General features: G+C 46.4%; 1 long non-coding RNA gene across 1 annotated transcript in view; it reads right to left on the minus strand.

Moving 5' to 3' along the window:
* Positions 1-1,917: 1,917 nt before the first annotated feature.
* LOC121847932 overlaps positions 1,918-19,409 on the minus strand; it is a 96,142-nt gene continuing 78,650 nt past the window's right edge. Inside the window, exons 2-3 of the long non-coding RNA XR_006084811.1 lie at positions 4,119-4,200; positions 1,918-2,669 (exon numbers count right to left, since the gene is read on the minus strand). This is a non-coding gene — a long non-coding RNA (uncharacterized LOC121847932). The remainder of the gene's footprint in view (positions 2,670-4,118; positions 4,201-19,409) is intronic.

Consider the following 19,409-nt stretch of genomic DNA (forward strand, 5'->3'; position numbering starts at 1 on the left):
CACGTATACAGGTAAGATAGTCTAGCCAGCTACATTTTCAGATATTACACATTTCAAATTTTGTCAGAAAGTAATTTTCATTTCAAGTTAAAGTGTACTGTTAGCTAGCTAGCTAACGTTAGCTGGCTGGCTCGCTAGCTCACATTACGTGTATGATCCGTTTAGTTATATTATTTGTATCTCAGAGCCATTTCCATTGATAGTTATAGCCTAATGTTAGCTTGCTAACATTGAAACCTGGTTGGTTAGCTACCTGCAGATTCATGCAGGGTAGTAACGTTATGAGTTGGGATTATGGTTCATTGTTTAGCTAGCTAGTTACATGTCTAACAAAAGACTCCACTATGCAAGTAACCATTTAATAGAATGTTCATGAGGTCACTGCGACAACTGACAATAGACGTAGCTGGTAAATTTGCTCTGGCTCTCGTCTGAGTGTGCCAGAGCGCAGAATAACTAACACATTTCTGAACTTTCAACACCCGTTGAATATGGCCGGTGTCAGTAAACGTTGGCAAAAAAGCACAATTAAATTGCTGCAAGCAGCACAGTTGCAGTCACCAACGCTCTGGATAACATAAAAACAGCCTGACCAGATCTGCTAGGGCTAGTAAAATGGTCAGAGTGAAGTGTTTTCTCATTTGTGTCTGGAAGTAGCTAGCAAGCTAGCCAACATTAGCCAGTTAACTTGGGTGCTTGACTGCTGTTAAGTCAGAATGCTCAGATCAAACCTGTTCCTCATCCAGTGTGCGTTCTGAATGCTCCGCGAGCGAAACTCTCATAATTTATGAACGGATAATCTGACATCGCTCTGAGTTTAAGAACACCCAGAACGCACTCTGAGCACAATCTGGCACTCCAGATCAAATTTACGAACACACCCGTAGTATAAACCAGCCTAAAGTCCTGAAATCTTTGGTTGCTTAGTACATGGCCTCACATGTGAATTAAGAGATGGGTGGGGCTAAGGCTTTAGAGGTTGTGAATGATACTGAATGGGTGTAGACAAAGAAGAGCTCTCCAGTAGGTGTTCCAAAACATTAAAGGGACATTTTCTCAAAAGTGAGGTTACAAGTTTATCAATCTTCAAAGAAAAATTACCTTCCCATTGTTCCTCAAATGTAGTGTATGATATACCATTTTCTAGCCCTGAGTCTCTACTTTTATCCAATGTAAACACAGTTTCAAATTTTGCTACATAAGACCGAATCAAGCCGATCGGTCACATACAGTAGCTTGAGAAAGTATTCACCCCCCTTGGAATTTTTCACATTTTGTTGCCTTACAACCTGGAATTAAAATAGCTTTTTGGGGGGGTTATATCATTTGATTTGCACAACATGCCTACCACTTTAAAGATGCAACTTATATATTTTTGTGAAACAAACAAGAAATAATACCAAAAAAATTCAAACTTGAGCGTGCATCACTATTCACCCCCTAAGTCAATACTTTATAGAGACACCTTTTTCAGCAATTACAGCTGCAAGCCTCTTGGGGTATGTCTCTATAAGCTTGGCACATCTAGCCACTGGGATTTTTGACCATTCTTCAAGGCAAAACTGCTCCAGGGATGGTTATTTCAGGGTGATGAGAGGTGTTGAATTTGCGCTTTTTAAAATTTCACTTCACAAATTTGGACTATTTTGTGTATGTCCATTACATGAAATCCAAATAAAAATGTAAATTACAGGTTGTAATGCAACAAAATAGGAAATATTCCAAGGGGGGTGAATACTTTTGCAAGGCACTGTATCTTGATTAGATAAGTATTCAACCCCCTGAATCAATATATGTTAAAATCCCCTTTGGCAGCGATTACAGCTGTGAGTCTTTCTGGGTAAGTCTCGAAGAGATTTCCATACCTGGATTGTACAATATTTGCCCAATATATATGTTTTTATTCTTCAGGCTCTGTCAAGTTAGTTGTTGATCATTGCTAGACAGAATTTTAAAGTCTGCCATAGAGTTTCAAGCTGATTTAGGTCAAAACTGTAACTAGGCCACATTCACATTCCATGTGGTCTTGGTAAGCAACTCCAGTGTATATTTGGCCTTGTGTTTTCCGTAATTGCCCTGCTGAAAGGTGAATTCGTCTCCCAGTGTCTGGTGGAAATCAGACTGAACCAATTGTTCCTCTTTCCACTTAGCTATATTTTTAGATCAGTACAGTATAAGAAAACCAGTCTGTTTTTCCATCTGATATAATTGGAAAAGTAATATGAGGGCACGCTAAACCCAAAGACATGGGATGCATCGTCAATAGCACCCTATTCCCATATAGTGCACTACTTTTGATGAGGGCCATCAAAAGTAGTGCACTATAATATAGTAGAGATACTCTGATAGGGAACAGGATGTCATTTGGGACACAGTCTGTATCTCGGATCGAGGACCAATACTCTCACTAACAAGATGTCAGAGTCTGGCCATCTTGTCATTTGTGAAGGCGGAGAGAGGAGCACTTTTAAAATATCTTGCAGAGCAGAACAGTCTTTACATCTCTCTCCTCCGGCACCAAGCAAGCCCCGAGCCCCGATGCTGATATGCTCATCCAGTGCTAGGCCATAACTCCTGGGAGAGATACGAGATTCTGTTCAAGTGATGGACTACCTCCCTCCATCAGTTTGGTGTGAACGATCCAGCCAGGACAGTCAGCTATTCCATCTCTAGCTTGACAAAAAGATACATCAGAATAAACAAAGTCAGCTGTGTCCTCTCTGGTTACCTTTCATACACTTTTGCCATTCAGTCCATGCCAGCTGAAAAGCCTATACTCCTGACCTGCAAGCCGATATTTCATTTCAGATTATTTAAAATGAGGTTATGGTTAGAGTTAAGGTACGGGTCCGTGTAAGATTTTGGTTGGTTGTTTTGGAGGTCAGCAGTGTCCTTGTAGCCTCTCCCATGCCAAAAAGCCACAACTGACCACTTTGAGCAGCCAGACTCAAGATTCACTTTAATTACTTGACAACATCTAGACTCAGTGTACCGGTAAATCAACGGCTAAAGAGACTCGACTGTGGAAGAGCGAGAGCGAGAAATAGGCTAAAGTATTGCACCCTGCAATAAATAGTTTCAACCTTTGTGCAGAGCTCCTAGGCAACCAACATCAAGGCTGCAACATGTTAGTCAGGTGGCAACGGAACTGTTCTACTTTCATTCAGACCAGGGACATCACCACTGAGAAATAGAAGGAAGCCCACAACAACAACTAAAGTCAAACTGTCACAGACAATAATAAAGACCAGGGACATCACATGCAGATAAAGGATGTGTCCTGATTGCTACTGGGTCAGTGGTGATTGTTATTAGCCTCGGCCTACATTAGATGGGTTTACAGAATTTACTCATGATTGTTTAACAGATTAGCACAGGCTCATTGGTGCCTGATAAAGTGAAAAGGCTTGTTCCACATTGCATTCATTAGTGAATAGGCACACTTAAACCCAGGCTTGAAAATGTTGAAGGCTATTCAGGGGAGCTTGATCACCCTATTATATTTCAGAATGTAAGGTTGAAATGTTTTAATCATTGTAAATTACCGTTCCGAGTGGATTGATTTTTGATATCTATTGATTTTCAGAGTATGCTCTAACACAGACCCATGCATCTTGGCCCACCAGTGATTCACTTGAGCTAATCTAATTCTGTGAGGGAAATATTTATTGTTGTTGCGTTTTAAATGCTGTTCCATTTCCAAGCCGTTCCACTCTGATCTATCCTTTATGTTAATCCATGTTTAGAAAACAACATTCATTAAATCAGGATATCATATTGACACTGTACTTTTTATAACACTTTCACGTCGCTATATTAATAGATCAGTAGAGTATAAGAAGACCAGTCTGTTTTTCCATCTGATATAATTGGAAAGGGAATGAGAGGGCACGCTAAACCCTAAGACATGGGCTGCATCTCAAATAGCGCCCTATTCCCTATGTAGTGCACTACTTTTGATCAGGGCTGTCAAAAGTAGTGCACTATACAGGGATAGGGTACCATGTTTAGATGCATCCATAGAACAGCTATGCAATCAGACCAGACACTACAGCCTGTGATATAAATCTACTGGTTAGGCCTAATTCAGGGCACTTAGGAAATGGGGATGGACTCACCTTTGGCTGAAGAGAAAGACCCATAAAAACTTCAGCGCAGGTAGACATTTATCAGAGGGCCACTGCAACTGTGCTGCTACACCTGCAAGACAAAACAAGATATGTTTTTTTTAGGCTGCTCGCTTCATCAGATATAATAGGTCCAGTAAATTGGCAAAATGAATGTACCTTCCATACTAGAAATATAATAATATGGTCAAAATAATACATTGTGCCGTTCTGGAGCTTTGCAAGCTCTGACCCAACTTCTCTTTGATTACTGCATTGTTGGGTTTAGAGCTTGCAAGAAAGGCATTTCACTGTACATGTGCACGTGACATTAAAACTTGAAACTTAAAGTAGGTCATTATACAACTGATATGCCAAGATAAATGATTCTAAAACATGGTTTGATCGGTTGGCTGCTAAACCCAGTAAGGCAGTTCTCCCGTCTTTTCACACTGGCCTAATTCATTCCAACAACCCAGTTGACCTTTGGCCCGTCTTAGTCACCAAAGAGGATATTTATATCAAAGATATGGGATTTTATATACTTGTAGGTAATAGACATACACCTAAGAGACAATGACGCTCTAGCCTTAAAAGAGACGGACCTTTAAAAAAGACATCTCATTCAATACAGTGAAATGTCAACCAAGACTTAGTCCCAGTAGATCTGAGACTAGACTGGTGACCTTTACCCTCTCTATGGGCTTCCTCTTAGCCACGGCTCCACACACACACACACACAGAATACATTGTGGATACACACAGTGGTGGTGTGGTGAGTCACTGACAGTCTGAGCAGGACAATAAAAGAGCACTATTAGGGCTGTGAGCGAGGCTAGTGGTGCATGGAGACTATATTGTATATGACAGGAAACGCTGTTGGATCTGCTGTCCTGCTATGTTTAGAGGAAGAGGACAGAACGATGCTGACTGTGAGAGGACAGGACCTCCAGCTGAACACCCGCCATCTCCCCCTCTCTTTTCTATTATCACCCTTAGCGTCTCTGTCTTTCCCCTTTCCTTCTCTCGCTCAGTCTTTCCCTCTCTCGCTCAGTATTTCCCTCTCTCGCTCAGTCTTTCCCTCTCTCGCTCAGTCTTTCCCTCTCTCGCTCAGTCTTTCCCTCTCTCGCTCAGTCTTTCCCTCTCTCGCTCAGTCTTTCCCTCTCTCGCTCAGTATTTCCCTTTCCCAGTCTTTCCCTCTTCCTCAGTCTTTTCTCCCTCAGTCTTTCCCTTCTCCCAGTCTTTCCCCTCTCTCTTCCCCGTCTTTCCCCCTCTCTTCCCCTCTTTCCCCTCTCTCTTCCCAGTCTTTCCCCTCTCTTCCCCAGTCTTCCCCTCTCTTCCCCGTCTTCCCCTCTCTCTCTCTTCCCAGTCTTCCCCTCTCTCTCTCTGTCTTTCCCCTCCCTCTCTGTCTTTCCCCTCTCGCTCTCTCCCCGTCTCGCTCTCTCTCTCTGTCTTTTTTCTTCGTCTCTCTCGCTATGTGTCTTGTGTCTCTCTCGCTCTGTGTCTTTCGTCTGTCTCGCTCTGTGTCTTTCGTCTCTCGCTCTGTGTCTTTCGTCTCTCGCTCTGTGTCTTTCGTCTCTCTCTCTCTCTGTCTTTCATCTGTCTCTCTCTCTTTCGTCTCTCTCTCTGTCTTTCATCTGTCTCTCTCTCTTTCGTCTCTCTCTCTCTGTCTTTCATCTGTCTCTCTCTCTGTCTTTCGTCTCTCTCTCTCTCGTCTCTCTCTCTCTCTCTGTCTTTCGTCTCTCTCTCTCTCTTTCGTCTCTCTCTCTCTGTCTTTCATCTGTCTCTCTGTCTTTCGTCTCTCTCTCTCTGTCTCTCTCTCTCTCTCTGTCTCTCGTCTTTCGTCTCTCTCTGTCTTTCGTCTTTCGTCTGCCTCTCTCGCTCTGTGTCTTTCGTCTTTCGTCTCTCTCTCCGTCTTTCGTCACTCTCTCTCTCCGTCTTTCGTCTCTCTCTCTTTCGTCTCTCTCTCCGTCTTTTGTCTCTCTCTCTCCGTCTTTCGTCTCTCTCTCCGTCTTTCGTCTCTCTCTCTTCGTCTTTCGTCTCTCTCTTTCGTCTTTCGTCTTTCGTCTCTCTCTCTTTCGTCTGTCTCTCGTCTCTCTCTCTCTGTGTCTTTCGTCTTTCGTCTCTGTCTTTCGTCTGTCTCGGTCTCTCTCACTCTGTCTTTTGTCTCTCTCTTTCGTCTCTCTCTCTCTCCGTCTTTCGTCTCTCTCTCTCCGTCTTTCGTCTCTCTCAGTCTTTCGTCTCTCTCAGTCTTTCGTCTCTCTCAGTCTTTCGTCTCTCTCAGTCTTTCGTCTCTCTCAGTCTTTCGTCTCTCTCAGTCTTTCGTCTCTCTCTCTCTTTCGTCTCTCTCTCTCTTTCGTCTCTCTCAGTCTTTCGTCTCTCTCAGTCTTTCGTCTCTCTCAGTCTTTCGTCTCTCTCAGTCTTTTCTCTCTCAGTCTTTCGTCTCTCTCAGTCTTTCGTCTCTCTCAGTCGTCTCTTCAGTCGTCTCTCAGTCTTTCGTCTCTCAGTCTTTCGTCTCTCTCTCTCTTTCGTCTCTCTCCGTCTTTCGTCTCTCTCGTCTTTCGTCTCTCTCAGTCTTTCGTCTCTCTCAGTCTTTCGTCTCTCTCAGTCTTTCGTCTCTCTCAGTCTTTCGTCTCTCTCCGTCTTTCGTCTCTCTCCGTCTTTCGTCTCTCTCTCTCCGTCTTTCGTCTCTCTCCGTCTTTCGTCTCTCTCAGTCTTTCGTCTCTCTCAGTCTTTCGTCTCTCTCAGTCTTTCGTCTCTCTCAGTCTTTCGTCTCTCTCCGTCTTTCGTCTCTCTCGTCTTTCGTCTCTCTCCAGTCTTTCGTCTCTCTCAGTCTTTCGTCTCTCTCTCTGTCTTTCTCTCTCTCTCAGTCTTTCGTCTCTCTCTCAGTCTTTCGTCTCTCTCTCAGTCTTTCGTCTCTCTCTCAGTCTTTCGTCTCTCTCTCAGTCTTTCGTCTCTCTCTCAGTCTTTCGTCTCTCTCTCTCAGTCTTTCGTCTCTCTCGTCTTTCGTCTCTCTCAGTCTTTCGTCTCTCAGTCTTTCGTCTCTCTCAGTCTTTCGTCTCTCTCAGTCTTTCGTCTCTCTCAGTCTTTCGTCTCTCTCAGTCTTTCGTCTCTCTCAGTCTTTCGTCTCTCTCAGTCTTTCGTCTCTCTCAGTCTTTCGTCTCTCTCAGTCTTTCGTCTCTCTCAGTCTTTCGTCTCTCTCAGTCTTTCGTCTCTCTCGTCTTTCGTCTCTCTCGTCTTTCTCTCTCCGTCTTTCGTCTCTCTCCGTCTTTCGTCTCTCTCCGTCTTTCGTCTCTCTCTGTGTCTTTCGTCTCTCTCTCCGTCTTTCGTCTCTCTCCGTCTTTCGTCTCTCTCCGTCTTTCGTCTCTCTCCGTCTTTCGTCTCTCTCCGTCTTTCGTCTCTCTCCGTCTTTCGTCTCTCTCTCTCCGTCTTTCGTCTCTCTCGTCTTTCGTCTCTCTGTCTTTCGTCTCTCTCCGTCTTTCGTCTCTCTCCGTCTTTCGTCTCTCTCTCTGTCTTTCGTCTCTCTCTGTGTCTTTCGTCTCTCTCTCAGTCTTTCGTCTCTCTCAGTCTTTCGTCTCTCTCTGTCTTTCGTCTCTCTCCGTCTTTCGTCTCTCTCCGTCTTTCGTCTCTCTGTGTCTTTCGTCTCTCTCTCTGTCTTTCGTCTCTCTCAGTCTTTCGTCTCTCTCTGTGTCTTTCGTCTCTCTCTCTCTCTCGTCTTTCGTCTCTCTCCAGTCTTTCGTCTCTCTCAGTCTTTCGTCTCTCTCTCAGTCTTTCGTCTCTCTCTCAGTCTTTCGTCTCTCTCAGTCTTTCGTCTCTCTCTGTCTTTCGTCTCTCTGTCTTTCGTCTCTCAGTCTTTCGTCTCTCTCTCGTCTTTCGTCTCTCTCAGTCTTTCGTCTCTCTCAGTCTTTCGTCTCTCTCAGTCTTTCGTCTCTCTCAGTCTTTCGTCTCTCTCTCAGTCTTTCGTCTTTCTCTCTCAGTCTTTCGTCTCTCTCTCAGTCTTTTGTCTTTCGTCTCTCTCAGTCTTTCGTCTCTCTCAGTCTTTCGTCTCTCTCAGTCTTTCGTCTCTCTCAGTCTTTCGTCTCTCTCAGTCTTTCGTCTCTCTCAGTCTTTCGTCTCTCTCAGTCTTTCGTCTCTCTCTCAGTCTTTCGTCTCTCTCTCAGTCTTTCGTCTCTCTCTCTGTCTTTCGTCTCTCTCTCGTCTTTCGTCTCTCTCTCAGTCTTTCGTCTCTCTCCGTCTTTCGTCTCTCTCAGTCTTTCGTCTCTCTCTGTGTCTTTCGTCTCTCTCTGTGTCTTTCGTCTCTCTCCGTCTTTCGTCTCTCTCTCTCCGTCTTTCGTCTCTCTCAGTCTTTCGTCTCTCTCAGTCTTTCGTCTCTCTCTCTCAGTCTTTCGTCTCTCTCTCAGTCTTTCGTCTCTCTCTCTCAGTCTTTCGTCTCTCTCCGTCTTTGTCTCTCTCCAGTCTTTCGTCTCTCTCTGTGTCTTTCGTCTCTCTCAGTCTTTCGTCTCTCTCCGTCTTTCGTCTCTCTCCGTCTTTCGTCTCTCTCGTCTTTCGTCTCTCTCTCTCAGTCTTTCGTCTCTCTCTCAGTCTTTCGTCTCTCTCAGTCTTTCGTCTCTCTCTCTCAGTCTTTCGTCTCTCTCTCAGTCTTTCGTCTCTCTCTCAGTCTTTCGTCTCTCTCAGTCTTTCGTCTCTCTCTCTGTCTTTCGTCTCTCTCATCTTTGTCTCTCTCCGTCTTTCGTCTCTCTCTGTCTTTCGTCTCTCTCTCAGTCTTTCGTCTCTCTCAGTCTTTCGTCTCTCTCAGTCTTTCGTCTCTCTCAGTCTTTCGTCTCTCTCAGTCTTTCGTCTCTCTCTCAGTCTTTCGTCTCTCTCAGTCTTTCGTCTCTCTCAGTCTTTCGTCTCTCTCAGTCTTTCGTCTCTCTCTCTCTCAGTCTTTCGTCTCTCTCAGTCTTTCGTCTCTCTCCGTCTTTCGTCTCTCTCAGTCTTTCGTCTCTCTCGTCTTTCGTCTTTCAGTCTTTCGTCTCTCTCAGTCTTTCGTCTCTCTCTCAGTCTTTCGTCTCTCTCTGTCTTTCGTCTCTCTGTCTTTCGTCTCTCTCTCCGTCTTTCGTCTCTCTCTCTCCGTCTTTCGTCTCTCTCAGTCTTTCGTCTCTCTCAGTCTTTCGTCTCTCTCAGTCTTTCGTCTCTCTCAGTCTTTCGTCTCTCTCTCAGTCTTTTCTCTCTCTCAGTCTTTCGTCTCTCTCAGTCTTTCGTCTCTCTCTCGTCTTTCGTCTCTCTCTCGTCTTTCGTCTCTCTCAGTCTTTCGTCTCTCTCAGTCTTTCGTCTCTCAGTCTTTCGTCTTCTCAGTCTTTCGTCTCTCTCAGTCTTTCGTCTCTCTCAGTCTTTCGTCTCTCAGTCTTTCGTCTCTCTCTGTGTCTTTCGTCTCTCTCTCGTCTTTCGTCTCTCTCCGTCTTTCTTTCGTCTCTCTCTCGTCTTTCGTCTCTCTCTCAGTCTTTCGTCTCTCTCTCTCAGTCTTTCGTCTCTCTCCGTCTTTCGTCTCTCTCAGTCTTTTCTCTCTCTCAGTCTTTCGTCTCTCTCAGTCTTTCGTCTCTCAGTCTTTCGTCTCTCTCCGTCTTTTCGTCTCTCTCCGTCTTTCGTCTCTCTCCGTCTTTCGTCTCTCTCAGTCTTTCGTCTCTCTCAGTCTTTCGTCTCTCTCAGTCTTTCGTCTCTCTCTCAGTCTTTCGTCTCTCTCTCAGTCTTTCGTCTCTCTCTCTCAGTCTTTCGTCTCTCTCTCAGTCTTTCGTCTCTCTCAGTCTTTGTCTCTTCGTCTTTCGTCTCTCTCTCTGTGTCTTTCGTCTCTCTCTCCGTCTTTCGTCTCTCTCAGTCTTTCGTCTCTCTCCGTCTTTCGTCTCTCTCCGTTTCGTCGTCTCTCTCCGTCTTTCGTCTCTCTCAGTCTTTCGTCTCTCTCAGTCTTTCGTCTCTCTCTCAGTCTTTCTCTCTCTCAGTCTTTCGTCTCTCTCAGTCTTTCGTCTTTCAGTCTTTCGTCTCTTTCGTCTCTCCAGTCTTTCGTCTCTCTCCGTCTTTCGTCTCTCTCCGTCTTTCGTCTCTCTCGTCTTTCGTCTCTCTCCGTCTTTCGTCTCTCTCAGTCTTTCGTCTCTCTCGTCTTTTCTCGTCTCTCTCGTCTTTCGTCTCTCTCCGTCTTTTCGTCTCTCTCGTCTTTCGTCTCTCTCCGTCTTTCGTCTCTCTCAGTCTTTCGTCTCTCTCTGTCTTTGTCTCTCTCTCTGTCTTTCGTCTCTCTCTCGTCTTTCGTCTCTCTCAGTCTTTCGTCTCTCTCAGTCTTTCGTCTCTCTCTTTCGTCTTTCGTCTTTCTCTCTCTCCGTCTTTCGTCTCTCTCTGTGTCTTTCGTCTCTCTCTCTCTCTGTCTTTCGTCTCTCTCTGTCTTTCGTCTCTCTCAGTCTTTCGTCTCTCTCTCAGTCTTTCGTCTCTCTCAGTCTTTCGTCTCTCTCTGTCTTTCGTCTCTCTCAGTCTTTCGTCTCTCTCCGTCTTTCGTCTCTCTCTCTCAGTCTTTCGTCTCTCTCAGTCTTTCGTCTCTCTCAGTCTTTCGTCTTCTCGTCTTTCGTCTCTCAGTCTTTCGTCTCTCTCAGTCTTTCGTCTCTCTCAGTCTTTCGTCTCTCTCTCAGTCTTTCGTCTCTCTCAGTCTTTCGTCTCTCTCAGTCTTTCGTCTCTCTCAGTCTTTCGTCTCTCTCAGTCTTTCGTCTCTCTCTCAGTCTTTCGTCTCTCTCGTCGTCTTTCGTCTTTCTCTCTCTCTGTCTTTCGTCTCTCTCTCTCTCTGTCTTTCGTCTCTCTCGTCTTTGTCTTTCCGTCTTTCGTCTCTCTCAGTCTTTCGTCTCTCTCTCTTTGTCTTTCGTCTCTCTCTCGTCTTTCGTCTCTCTCTCAGTCTTTCGTCTCTCTGTCTTTCGTCTCTCTCGTCTTTCGTCTCTCTCTGTCTTTCGTCTCTCTCTCAGTCTTTCGTCTCTCTCCGTCTTTCGTCTCTCTCAGTCTTTCGTCTCTCTCGTCTTTCGTCTCTCTCTCAGTCTTTCGTCTCTCTCCGTCTTTCGTCTCTCTCGTCTTTCGTCTCTCTCCGTCTTTCGTCTCTCTCGTCTTTCGTCTCTCTGTCTCTCGTCGTCTTTCGTCTTTCTCTCTCAGTCTTTCGTCTCTCTCTCAGTCTTTCGTCTCTCTCTCTCAGTCTTTCGTCTCTCTCAGTCTTTCGTCTCTCTCAGTCTTTCGTCTCTCTCAGTCTTTCGTCTCTCTCAGTCTTTCGTCTCTCTCAGTCTTTCGTCTCTCTCTCTCTGTCTTTCGTCTCTCTCTGTCTTTCGTCTCTCTCCGTCTTTCGTCTCTCTCTCGTCTTTCGTCTCTTCGTCTTTCGTCTCTCTCGTCTTTCGTCTCTCTCCGTCTTTTCGTCTCTCTCCGTCTTTCGTCTCTCTCTCTCAGTCTTTCGTCTCTCTTTCGTCTTTCGTCTCTCTCTCAGTCTTTTCGTCTCTCTCTCCGTCTTTCGTCTCTCTCTCCAGTCTTTCGTCTCTCTCTCTGTCTTTCGTCTCTCTCTCTTTCGTCTCTCTCAGTCTTTCGTCTCTCTCAGTCTTTCGTCTCTCTCAGTCTTTCGTCTCTCTCCGTCTTTCGTCTCTCTCTCAGTCTTTCGTCTTCTCTGTGTCTTTCGTCTCTCTCAGTCTTTCGTCTCTCTCCGTCTTTCGTCTCTCTCCGTCTTTCGTCTCTCTCCGTCTTTCGTCTCTCTCTCAGTCTTTCGTCTCTCTCAGTCTTTCGTCTTCTCAGTCTTTCGTCTCTCTCAGTCTTTCGTCTCTCTCAGTCTTTCGTCTCTCTCCGTCTTTCGTCTCTCTCAGTCTTTCGTCTCTCTCTCAGTCTTTCGTCTCTCTGTCCGTCTTTCGTCTCTCTCTCTGTCTTTCGTCTCTCTCGTCTTTCTCTCTCGTCTTTCGTCTCGTCTCTCTCCGTCTTTCGTCTCTCTCAGTCTTTCGTCTCTGTCTGTCTTTCGTCTCTGTCTCTCAGTCTTTCGTCTCTCTCTTTCAGTCTTTCGTCTCTCTCTCGTCTTTCGTCTCTCTCTCAGTCTTTTCTCTCTCGTCTTTCGTCTCTCTCTGTCTTTCGTCTCTCTCTCTGTCTTTCGTCTCTCTCTCTCTCTGTCTCTCTCGTCTTTCGTCTCTCTCAGTCTTTCGTCTCTCTCTCAGTCTTTCGTCGTCTCTTCTCCGTCTTTCGTCTCTCTCTGTCTTTGTCTCTCTCAGTCTTTCGTCTCTCTCCGTCTTTCGTCTCTCTCTCAGTCTTTCGTCTCTCTCTCTCAGTCTTTCGTCTCTCTCTCTCTGTCTTTCGTCTCTCTCTCAGTCTTTCGTCTCTCTCTCTCTCAGTCTTTCGTCTCTCTCTCTTCTCCGTCTTTCGTCTCTCTCCGTCTTTCGTCTCTCTCTCCGTCTTTCGTCTTTCGTCTCTCTCTCCGTCTTTCGTCTCTCTCCGTCTTTCTCTCTCTCAGTCTTTCTCTCTCTCTGTCTTTCGTCTCTCTCTCTCTGTCTTTCGTCTCTCTGTCTTTCGTCTCTCTCCGTCTTTCGTCTCTCTCTTGTCTTTCTCTCTCTCTCAGTCTTTCGTCTCTCTCTCTCCGTCTTTCGTCTCTCTCTCTCAGTCTTTTCGTCTCTCTCTCTCAGTCTTTCGTCTCGTCTTTCGTCTCTCTCAGTCTTTCGTCTCTCTCCGTCTTTCGTCTCTCTCTCCGTCTTTCGTCTCTCTCTCAGTCGTCTTTCGTCTTTCTCTCTCAGTCTTTCGTCTCTCTCAGTCTTTCGTCTCTCTCTCAGTCTTTCGTCTCTCTCTCAGTCTTTCGTCTCTCTCTCTTTCGTCTTTCGTCTCTCTCTCAGTCTTTCGTCTCTCTCCGTCTTTCGTCTCTCTCGTCTTTCGTCTCTCTCTCCGTCTTTCGTCTCTCTCTCCGTCTTTCGTCTCTCTCGTCTTTCGTCTCTCTCAGTCTTTCGTCTCTCTCTCAGTCTTTCGTCTCTCTCTCGTCTTTCGTCTCTCTCTCTCTGTCTTTTCTCTCTCTCTCTGTCTTTCGTCTCTCTCTCAGTCTTTCGTCTCTCTCAGTCTTTCGTCTCTCTCTCTCTGTCTTTCGTCTCTCTCTCAGTCTTTCGTCTCTCTCAGTCTTTCGTCTCTCTCAGTCTTTCGTCTCTCTCTCGTCTTTCGTCTCTCTCCGTCTTTCGTCTCTCTCTCAGTCTTTCGTCTCTCTCAGTCTTTCGTCTCTCTCAGTCTTTCGTCTCTCTCTCAGTCTTTCGTCTCTCTCTCTCTGTCTTTCGTCTTTCGTCTCTCTCTCTCGTCTTTCGTCTCTCTCTCCGTCTTTCGTCTCTCTCCGTCTTTCGTCTCTCTCTCCGTCTTTCGTCTCTCTCAGTCTTTCGTCTCTCTCAGTCTTTCGTCTCTCTCAGTCTTTCGTCTCTCTCTCGTCTTTCGTCTCTTCTCGTCTTTCGTCTCTCTCCGTCTTTCGTCTCTCTCAGTCTTTCGTCTCTCTCCGTCTTTCGTCTCTCTCTCCGTCTTTCGTCTCTCTCTCCGTCTTTCGTCTCTCTCTCTCGTCTTTCGTCTCTCTCTCGTCTTTCGTCTCTCTCTCTGTGTCTTTTTCGTCTCTCTCAGTCTTTCGTCTCTCTCGTCTTTCGTCTCTCTCCGTCTTTCGTCTCTCTCCGTCTTTCGTCTCTCTCCGTCTTTCGTCTCTCTCCGTCTTTCGTCTCTCTCTTTCGTCTCGTCTTTCGTCTCTCTCTCTCAGTCTTTCGTCTCTCTCCGTCTTTCTGTCTCTCTCGTCTTTCGTCTCTCTCGTCTTTCGTCTTTCGTCTCTCTCCGTCTTTCGTCTCTCTCGTCTTTCGTCTCTCTCTCCGTCTTTCGTCTCTCTCTGTGTCTTTCCGTCTCTCGTCTCTCTCAGTCTTTCGTCTCTCTCGTCTTTCGTCTCTCAGTGTCTTTCGTCTCTCTGTCTGTCTTTCTCTCTCTCTGTGTCTTTCGTCTCTCGTCTTTCGTCTCTCCGTCTTTCGTCTCTCTCCGTCTTTCGTCTCTCTCGTCTTTCGTCTCTCTCGTCTCTCTCGTCTTTCGTCTCTCTCAGTCTTTCGTCTCTCTCTCAGTCTTTCGTCTCTCTCCGTCTTTCGTCTCTCTCGTCTTTCGTCTCTCTCAGTCTTTCGTCTCTCTCGTCTTTCGTCTCTCTCTGTCTTTCGTCTCTCTCAGTCTTTCGTCTCTCTCGTCTTTCGTCTCTCTCTCGTCTTTCGTCTCTCTCTGTCTTTCGTCTCTCTCCGTCTTTCGTCTCTCTCCGTCTTTCGTCTCTCTCCGTCTTTGTCTCTCTCGTCTTTCGTCTCTCTCCGTCTTTCGTCTCTCTCGTCTTTCGTCTCTCTCTCTCCGTCTTTCGTCTCTCTCGTCTTTCGTCTCTCGTCTTTCGTCTCTCTCTCAGTCTTTGTCTCTCTCGTCTTTCGTCTCTCTCCGTCTTTCGTCTCTCTCTCCGTCTTTCTCTCTCTCTCTCTGTCTTTCGTCTCTCTCTCAGTCTTTCGTCTCTCTCAGTCTTTCGTCTCTCTCAGTCTTTCGTCTCTTCGTCTTTCGTCTCTCTCTCCGTCTTTCGTCTCTCTCTCTGTCTTTCGTCTCTCTCTCTCTCTCTCAGTCTTTCGTCTCTCTCAGTCTTTCTCTCTCTCTCAGTCTTTCGTCTCTCTCAGTCTTTCGTCTCTCTCAGTCTTTCGTCTCTCTCTGTCTTTCGTCTCTCAGTCTTTCGTCTCTCTCAGTCGTCTCTCTCAGTCTTTCGTCTCTCTCGTCTTTCGTCTCTCTCGTCTTTCGTCTCTCTCCGTCTTTCGTCTCCGTCTTTCGTCTCTCTCCGTCTTTCGTCTCTCTCCGTCTTTTCGTCTCTCTGTCTTTCCGTCTTTCGTCTCTCTCTCCGTCTTTCGTCTCTCTCTCTCCGTCTTTCGTCTCTCTCAGTCTTTCGTCTCTCTCTCTCTGTCTCGTCTCTGTCTTTCGTCTCTCTCTCTCAGTCTTTCGTCTCTCTCTCTCAGTCTTTCGTCTCTCTCTCCGTCTTTGTCTCTCTCCGTCTTTCGTCTCTCTCTGTGTCTTTCGTCTCTCGTCTTTCGTCTCTCTCTCTGTCTTTCGTTCTCAGTCTTTCGTCTCTCTCAGTCTTTCGTCTCTCTCTCAGTCTCTCTCTCTCTCAGTCTTTCGTCTCTCTCTCCGTCTTTCGTCTCTCTCTCTCAGTCTTTCGTCTCTCTCTCAGTCTTTCGTCTCTCTCCGTCTTTTCGTCTCTCTCCGTCTTTCGTCTCTCTCTCTGTCTTTCGTCTCTCTCTCTCTCCGTCTTTCGTCTCTCTCTCTCTCGTCTTTCGTCTCTCTCTCTCCGTCTTTCGTCTCTCTCCGTCTTTCTCTCTCTCCGTCTTTCGTCTCTCTCTGTCTTTCGTCTCTCTCTCCGTCTTTCGTCTCTCTCTCTCCGTCTTTCGTCTCTCTCTCCGTCTTTCGTCTCTCTCTCCGTCTTTCGTCTCTCTCTCCGTCTTTCGTCTCTCTCTCTTTCGTCTTTCTTTCTCTCTGTCTTTGTCTCTCTCCGTCTTTCGTCTCTCTCTCGTCTTTGTCTTTCGTCTTTCGTCTCTCTCTGTCTTTCGTCTCTCTCTGTCTTTCGTCTCTCTCTGTCTTTCGTCTCTCTCTGTCTTTCGTCTCTCTCAGTCTTTCGTCTCTCTCAGTCTTTCGTCTCTGTCTTTTCTCTCTCAGTCTTTCGTCTCTCTGTCTTTCGTCTCTCTCCGTCTTTCGTCTCTGTCTCAGTCTTTCGTCTCTCTCTCAGTCTTTCGTCTCTCTCTGTCTTTCGTCTTCTCCGTCTTTCGTCTCTCTCCGTCTTTCGTCTCTCTCCGTCTTTCGTCTCTCTCTCCGTCTTTCGTCTCTCTCTCGTCTTTCGTCTCTCTCTCCGTCTTTCGTCTCTCTCTCAGTCTTTCGTCTCTCTCTCCTGTCTTTCGTCTCTCTCCGTCTTTCGTCTCTCTCCGTCTCTCTCTGTCTTTCGTCTCTCTCCGTCTTTCGTCTCTCTCCGTCTTTTTCGTCTTTCTCTCCGTCTTTCGTCTCTCTCCGTCTTTCGTCTCTCTCCGTCTTTTCTCGTCTCTCTCTCGTGTCTTTCGTCTTTCGTCTCTCTCTGTCTTTCGTCTCTCTCAGTCTTTCGTCTTTCAGTCTTTCGTCTCTCTCAGTCTTTCGTCTCTGTCGTCTCTCTCTCCGTCTTTCGTCTCTCTGTCTTTCGTCTCTCTCTCTCAGTCTTTCGTCTCTCTCTCGTCTTTCGTCTCTCTCAGTCTTTCGTCTCTGTCTTCTTTCGTCTCAGTCTTTCGTCTCTCGTCTCTCTCTCTCTCTCTGTCTTTCGTCTCTCTCTCTCTCTCTGTCTTTCGTCAGTCTCTCTCTCGTCTTTCGTCTCTCTCAGTCTTTCGTCTCTCTCTCGTCTTTCGTCTCTCTCTCCGTCTTTCGTCTCTCTCTCTCAGTCTTTCGTCTCTTCAGTCGTCTCTCAGTCTTTCTCTCTCAGTCTTTCGTCTCTGTCTTTCGTCTCTGTCTTTTCTCTCTGTCTTTCGTCTCTCTCTCGTCTTTCGTCTCTCTCTCCGTCTTTCGTCTCTCTCAGTCTTTCGTCTCTCTCTCTCGTCTTTCGTCTCTCTCCGTCTTTCGTCTCTCTCTCTCTTTCGTCTTTCGTCTCTCGTCTCTCCGTCTTTCGTCTCTGTCTTTCGTCTCTGTCTTTCGTCTCTGTCTTTCGTCTCTGTCTTTCGTCTCTGTCTTTCGTCTCTCTCTGTCTTTCTCTCTCTCTCGTCTTTCGTCTTCTCGTCTCTCTCCGTCTTTCGTCTCTCTCTCTCGTCTTTCGTCTCTCTCTCTCCGTCTTTCGTCTCTCTCTCTCTCCGTCGTCTCTCTCCGTCTTTCGTCTCTCTCGTCTTTCGTCTCTCTCCGTCTTTCGTCTCTCTCTCTCGTCTTTCGTCTCTCTCTCCGTCTTTCGTCTCTCTCTCTTCGTCTCTTTCTCTCTCTCGTCTTTCGTCTTCTCCCGTCTTTCGTCTCTCTCGTCTTTCGTCTCTCTCAGTCTTTCGTCTCTCTCTCCGTCTTTTCTCTCGTCGTCTTTCTCTCTCTCAGTCTTTCGTCTCTCTGTCTTTCGTCTCTCTGTCTTTCGTCTCTGTCTTTCGTCTCGTCTCTCTCTCTCTGTCTTTCGTCTCTCTCTGTCTTTCGTCTCTCTGTCTTTCGTCTCTGTCCTCGTCTCTCTCGTCTCTCGTCTCTCGTCTCTGTCTTTCGTCTCTCTCTCTCGTGTCTTTCGTCTCTCTCTCTGTCTTTCGTCTCTCTCTCTGTGTCTTTCGTCTCTCGTCTCTCTCTGTCTTTCGTCTCTCTCTCTCTCCTCTGTCTTTCGTCTCTCTCTCCGTCTTTCGTCTCGTCTCTCTCTCTCCGTCTTTCGTCTCTCTCTCTCTCGTCTTTCGTCTCTCTCTCTCCGTCTTTCGTCTCTCTCTCCGTCTTTCGTCTCTCTCGTCTCTCTCTCTCCGTCTTTCCCCGTCTCTCTCTCCGTCTTTCGTCTCTCTCCGTCTTTCGTCTCTCTCTCTCTCTCGTCTTTCCCGTCTCTTTCGTCTCTCTCGTGTCTTTCGTCTCTCTCCGTCTTTCTCTCTCTCCGTCTTTCGTCCCGTCTCTCTCTCTCGTCTTTCTCTCTCTCTCGTCTTTCGTCTTTCCGTCTCTCTCTCTCCAGTCTTTCTCTCTCTCGTGTCTTTCCCCGTCTCTCTTTCTTTGTCTCTCTCGTCTCTCTCTCCGTGTCTTTCGTCTCTCTTTCCGTCTTTCTCTCTCTCCGTGTCTTTCGTCCGTCTCGTCTTTCCTCGTCTCTCTCTCCGTGTCTTTCCCGTCTCTCTCCGTGTCTTTCCTCTCTCTCCGTGTCTTTCCTCTCTCTCCGTGTCTTTTCGTCTCTCTCCGTGTCTTTCCCTCTCTCTCCGTGTCTTTCCTCTCTCTCCGTGTCTTTCCTCTCTCTCCGTGTCTTTCCTCTCTCTCCGTGTCTTTCCTCTCTCTCCGTGTCTTTCCTCTCTCTCCGTGTCTTTCCTCTCTCTCCGTGTCTTTCCTCTCTCTCCGTGTCTTTCCCTCTCTCTCCGTGTCTTTCCCTCTCTCCGTGTCTTTCCCTCTCTCCGTGTCTTTTCCCTCACTCCGTGTCTTCCCTCACTCCGTGTCTTCCCTCACTCCGTGTCTTCCCTCGTCTCTCCTCCCTCTCGTCTCTCCAACAACACCAGGCAGTTTCTCACTCCGATAGCACATCTGCCACCAGGCCTTAATCCTACTGTCGTCTGCTGATAAGATAATGCTGGAACAAGGACTCCTATTTTTATCTGGCTATGCCAAATCGTTTACTTGATGGTTTTATAGCTCCCCTGATGTCAAATAAAATAGTAATGAATGAAATGGGAGCTGCAGTAAAAAGTGCATATACAGAAAGTAATTTGCTGCAAAAAAGCAAAAAGCCTTGTTTAAAATGTGATGACATTTACCATTCCTGGAAGGCCTGTAAAGGTGAACTGGCAGCAGTGGTAGTGGTGGTCATTCACTGATGCCGCGCACACACACACACACCAGGATCCTTTATGCAACAGCCTTTTAGCTGTCATTTTACAGTGGGGGATATTCAGAACACGGATATTCACATACAGAACAAGCAAACACCGAGTAAAAGTTTCCTTTTAAAAGGTCCTAGGGGATAAGTTAGAGAAGAAGACTGGCACCTTAGAAAAGGGCTCCAAATCACCTCATAGACTGACTCATTAGAAAAGGCACAGTGGTGTCTGTTAGCTTTAGTAAAAACATCAGCTAGTTGTATTAAAACAATATCCCTAGAATAGATGAAAGGAATATAGGAGGGTGAATGATGGTGTAATAACACAGAACAGGGTATATATATATGACCTGTGTTTGAATGTAGAAATGTGATGCCGTAATGGCTCATTTTATTACTTGGTGCCTATAGGGTAGGGATCAACTAGATTCAGCCGCGGGCCGATGTTTTCTTGAGCGGATGGCCGAGAGGCCAGAACATAATCCCAAATCATTTGTAGGCATATTAACCGCAAGAATCCCAAACAGATATAATGGTTGACTAAAACATAATAATTTCAAACCTTTTTTACATGTGTATACGATCCCTCATGTCTCTCTATTATGCGTAGGAATACTTGAACTGATTTCTTAAATTAAAATCACTTGGAGCTGATTTCCTGCTGTTTTTTACAGTCTTATGTCCAACAATGAAAAGTCCACACAATGTTATTTAAAAAAATAATAAAATCACCCACGGGACAAATCGGAGAACACTGTTCCAGGGTAATTCAGACTGTTAACTGAGGATGTTTTTACTGTGTTTGTTGTGCTTTCGCA

Source organism: Oncorhynchus tshawytscha, linkage group LG12 (genome assembly GCF_018296145.1).
Source record: "Oncorhynchus tshawytscha isolate Ot180627B linkage group LG12, Otsh_v2.0, whole genome shotgun sequence".
Classification (NCBI taxonomy): Eukaryota; Metazoa; Chordata; class Actinopteri; order Salmoniformes; family Salmonidae; genus Oncorhynchus; species Oncorhynchus tshawytscha.